Below are 5,420 nucleotides of genomic sequence, written 5' to 3'. Positions count from 1 at the left end.
CTTATTTGTTTCACTTTCATTCGAAGTAAATTCATAGAAAGTCAAGATGGAATGAAAGGAGGAAAGAAACGTTTGCACTCCTTTTCATTATCCCAATTTAACTAACAACAGAATCAAATTGCTTTATTTCGACTTTGATGAGGTATCAATTTATCACAAATCTCCAATGCAATGAAGGACAAGAGCAAGATTCTCCATCCAGTGTATCCTAAAGATTCGAGGTACAAAGGGAATCCACAGCTGCGTTTGATAGAAGTAACAGCCAGAGTAGGATTCAAAACCACACATGCACAATGAAAGAGCAACCTGACGCGTTAAACTCTGGGCCACTTAAGTCCATGGAAAAGGGGCTCACATATAACCACATCAAGATTACATATGGTGCACCTCGGGGAGAGGAAATTCCCTGAGCAGAATCGAATTCACACCATTATGTTTCTTCTTTCATCGGAATAATAATATCAGCAAAATCCAAGGAATTGACCTCGTCCTTGGAAGGAATACCCTGTCCTTGATTTATTCCGAGTCGGTACTGTCTCAGAATGAACCAGCAAACATGTAATTCCCGTCACATTCATACACTGAGTCTTGACGAATAATTTCTTCAGACAGTTTCTCTCTCACGTGAAGAAGTATATACGGAGGGAGAAGTGAAGGTGATGTTTTAGATCGATGGACTTTCTCAAATGGATGAACCTCAAGTGGGTAAAATTCCCGGAAATGCGGTGTTGTTCGTTTCATATTATTAATTTTGCTGCAACTTCACTTTGTTCATTGGAATGATCGGAAGTGAATTGCATTTACATGATTGAAATGTTTAATGTTGTATTGAATTTTGCTCCGAATTCATTCCAACTTAAAGAAAATACTGATGAGAAAACAAAAGGTTACATTTCAAAACAAGATGCCAGTTTTGATGCTCAATTACGTTGGCAGATTTCAGTGGGTATCAAATGAACCCAACATCATGGCGATTGTCATCCCACCTTTAAACCATGGGATTAAAGCACGAAATCGATCTCTAAGAGACGGGTCACTTCCTATTCATTATGGAATTTCTTTCCTTGACAATATACAAAATCTGCTCAGTTCCATTTGTAATGCTTCATGTGAAATATTAATAGAAATCTTTCAAAACTCTGAGGTATTTTTTTTGCTGAATCTTACTCAGCTGCATAGGTGTGCGATATTTCTTTATATCTGAAGTCGTCCAAATTAGACATTGTTTCCTCGCACCTTCCACTCCCACATCCCACTTTTACACTTTTACCCAGCCACAGGTTGTCTCTCTCCTGGAAAAACTCACTGCTTGTGTGTCTCTAAATGTGCCTTTCCAAATATTTTGGAAACGGATTCTCTGAGTGACAGAAATTCTGCTCTCATCATTTCTTTGTCCCACATCGATGGTTTTGAAAGCCTGACGTTCAGAAATATACGAACTTGTAATAGTGAATTTACCACCTATTTACTCTCTCCAAACCTCACATACCCTGGAAAACTTGCATTCGGTTTTCCTTGGTTCAGTTTCAAGTTTTCCAAAACACAAATAACTAAAATGCCATCCCCACTAAACGCCGTCAGCATCATCTCTAATGCCTTAGCTCCCCAGTAAAATCTGGCAGTGTCCTCTCTGATAGAATCACAGATTCTCTACAAGGCAGAAAGTACAGTTCAGCCAATCGAGTCTGCAGGGACACTCTGAACAGCATCTCAACCAGAACTAGCTCCCCTCTCTATCACTGCAGGCCTCTGGCTTGTGATTTTAAATAAACCTGCTGCAATAAAACCTGGCATCGTGTGACTGCTGACCTTATCACTGCGTTACCCATGGCTAATTCACTTAACTTACTGAATTCACTCCCTGGACACATCAGCGCAATTTAGCATTGCCAATCCACCTAACCTATAGACTTAACAGCAGTGCGACCCACTGAGCAAATGTACCATCACATTGAACACTATCTGTATCATGTGTAATGGCTTTACACACTGGTAATTCCGCCTAGTGAAAGCAAGCTGCCCCCGTAAACCCGAATTCAATGCATCCAAACGCGGTTCTACGCTGTACATCCTCATTAGTGCTGCCGGAAATGTTTTTGCACTCGGATCTGAGTGAGGTTACTCTTTTTTCTTACTCAGATTCCTGCTTTAAGTAAACATATCAGTCAGGAACAACTCTATATAATGGTTTTCATTGCAACACAAACACATTGTGCAGTTTACAGAAATTACGTGCTTGCACTTTCACTGACGCTCTCTGCCCCAGGAGCTGCAGTCCTTCCCCAGCTGATTCAGACAGCACTGTCCTTCCTGTGACATATCCAATCGAGAATGGAAGGCCAGGCATTAATAACCTTCACTGGGGAACAGAGCTACAGGTTTAAAACTTTCACGATGCCCCCAGCGGAGAATTGAGCCCTGTGACAGGAGGGGACACTAACCACGATACTGTGGAGGACAAAAACATCGAAGGAAGCCCTTCAGCCTATTGTGGCTGCACTTGTCCAACACAACTGCTAACGACCTGAATCAAGTTTTTCATTGTTTAGCCTATAGTCTTATACGTTTTGGCATCACAAATTAACATCTCAATTTTTTCAGGTTGGAAGGGTTTCCACCTCTCTGACCCTTTCCGCACATCTACTCAAAACTTTCTGCCTTTTCCCGAAATCTCTTGGCCCCAGTGTTCGATCCCTCCATCAATAACAAACGCTTTTTTCAGTCTATCTTATCCATATCCCTCATTATTTTGTACATCTCAGTCATATCTTCTCCAATCTCCTCTGCTCAGCGACAAACAACCCCAGTCTTCCAATCTCTCCTCATAACTGAAACTCTTCAGCCCAGACAATATCCCATTGAATCTCTCCTGCAACGTTCCCAGTGCGATCACATCATTACTATACTGTGAATTGCAGAACTGCACAAAGTAATCTAGCTAGTGCCGAATTAATTTTTTTCTTCTATTCTGTTACAGTATGAGGGCGTCGCTGGCTCGGCAGTATTGATTGTGACCCCTAATTGCACAGCGGGCAGTTGACACTCAACCGTATTGCAGTGAGTCTGGAGTCACATTGAGGCCCGACCAGGTAAGAATGGCAGGTTCCTTCCTCAAAGGACGTCAGTGAACCCGATGGTTTTGTTTTTTCAACACTTGACCATGGATGTATAGGTGTTATTAGATTCGTAATTCCAGCTATTTATTGAATCTCAATTCTAACACGTGGAGTCAAACCCGGGTCCCTGGTTCGTTTGCTTATTGTCTGAATTAACAGTCCAGTGGTAATACTGCTCAGCCATTGCAGAAAACCCGTGAAACTAATCTTTCTCAATGAAGTCACTTTTCCTCGAAATTGTCCTGTGTCATTTTCCTGAGCTTGACTCCCAATAATCGCAAGTCCATATCAGTAAAAGCTGCTACCTGAGGGTTGGCCTCACAACAGCGGTAAGCAAATGAAGCAACTGGTCTGCAGGTCCCTATGGTGGGGTTGGGGCACGTTCACCCAGCAACAGTGACCGCAGCAGCACAGAGTGAAGAGTATCAATGTGAGAGTCAGTGTAAGATTCTGCAGTCCCTTAATGAAATAGGAAATGACTCCACAACCACATGATGAAAGAACAGCGCTCCCAAAACTAGTGCCCAGTTAAACCTGTTAGACTCTAACCTGATGTTGTGTGATTTTTAACTTTGTACACCATAGTCGAACACTGGCATCTCTAAATTAATGAAATGGGGGTGTGGGACGGAAAGTTCGGTTAGTGATCGAAGGAGGGAGAGAAATCTCTGAGAACGGGTGGATTTGAATTCTGACATATGAAACACAGAGATGTAAGCAAGCAGAATTTGAAGGGAAAAGATCATCACCTTGGAGGAAATTGCCATGTTTAAGCAACTGATTCCTTTGTGTTTCACAAAAACTAAGAAACTTAGAGCGATTACTGCCGTGACTCGGATTCGAACCGAGGTTGCTGCGGCCACAACGCAGAGTACTAACCACTATACGATCACGGCGTCCCACAGACGCTCACGCGAACAGCGCACAATAAGTACAGTGTCATAGGAAATGTTAGGCAGCGCAACAAATGAACAATATCAGTGATGAGCGAACAGTGGCAGAAATGTGGGAACTCAGAATGGGCTGACCGTTTAATATCGGTTCCCCCAGTGGCTGTGGTGATTCCACTATTTATATGCTTTAGGCTGAGATAAATAGATTTCTCGAAAACATCAAAAACTCCGGGGACAGTGCAGGTGTTGTTGAAATGTATGCTTCAATAGTAATGCAGTTTAACATCGGCTACTTTACCAGGTTCCCCCCGACACACACACACAAGGCACATAGTCCCAATTCCCAGCCCCAGAATCTGAGGAATTGAGTGGCGCAGTCGCGAAGATCCAACTGGAAGTCGGGATGGGAATGAGGTCGCACAGATACTCGAGGACTCCAGTGACACAACCGTTGAATGCACGGTATTTCTATGACGGTTTGGAGGCGCAAGTAATTCCGAGGTTGGGAGTTCCCCTGGCCAAAGGCGGGACAGAAGGGAAATTATTTTCCCGTTTATAGCAATCTACAGTGCAGCTTACTGAGACAGCCGAGTGCCACAATTGGAGCGTGGGCGGCTGGTTTGAAGTTTGAACTTGCTTCACTATCACCAACTTGCCTGGAATGAATTGCTTTCACCATTTTCATTTCCAATTGTTTAATATCTCCCTGCAGTGTCCGGCTTTCTTCCTCATTGTTAATTGCATTACTAACTGTTGTATGATCTGCACACTGCTGAATCACGGCCACTACAAGTAAATATGAATCATTGATCTATATGAGAAAACAGTGTAACTCACTGCAGGCATGCTTTGTCGGTTTGCAGGCGACGCCAGAATTGTAGACAGTGAGGAAGATTATCGAAGTTTCAAAAGGATCTTAATCCAATGAGTCGTTGGACTGAAAAATGTAACATGGAGTTCAATCTGGATAAATGGAAGGTATTGCATTTTGGTACAACAACAAGTTGCGTAGTGTTGGAGAACACGGAAGCTCGGGGTGCAGGTGCATAATTCCTTGTAGTTTTGATCACCTACAGATAAGGTGGTTCAAAGGCATTTAACATACTTCCCTTCATTGTTCAGTCCTTCGTGTATAGGAGTCGGGACGTTATGTTGAAGCTTTGCAGGACAGTGATGAGGCCTCTTCTGCAGTATTATGTCCAATTCCGGTCGCCCAGTTGTAGGAATGATATTATTCAGCTGGAGCAGGTTCAAATAAGTATGCACGCATGTTGCTGTGTGTGGAAGGTTTGAGTTGTAATGAAAGGCTGGATAGGCTGAGACTATTTTCAGCTTCGAGATCGGAGTGCTGGAAAACCACAACAGGTAAGGCAACATCCCAGGAGCAGGAGAATAATATTTTTGCGCAAGT

The 5,420-nt window shown here is 43.0% G+C and overlaps 1 non-coding gene across 1 annotated transcript; it reads right to left on the bottom strand.

Annotated features, from left to right (window-relative positions):
* Nucleotides 1-3,940: 3,940 nt before the first annotated feature.
* On the bottom strand, nucleotides 3,941-4,012 carry trnah-gug (transfer RNA histidin (anticodon GUG)). Its single transcript has one exon. It is a non-coding gene; the product is annotated as a tRNA-His (tRNA).
* Nucleotides 4,013-5,420: the final 1,408 nt, after the last annotated feature.

Source organism: Chiloscyllium plagiosum, unplaced genomic scaffold, assembly GCF_037043375.1.
Source record: "Chiloscyllium plagiosum isolate Xiang-an unplaced genomic scaffold, Cpla_swu_hap1 HiC_scaffold_39, whole genome shotgun sequence".
NCBI lineage: Eukaryota > Metazoa > Chordata > Chondrichthyes > Orectolobiformes > Hemiscylliidae > Chiloscyllium > Chiloscyllium plagiosum.
The sequence above is the reverse complement of the archived record's forward strand: the minus strand, read 5'-3'. Positions and strand labels throughout refer to the sequence as shown.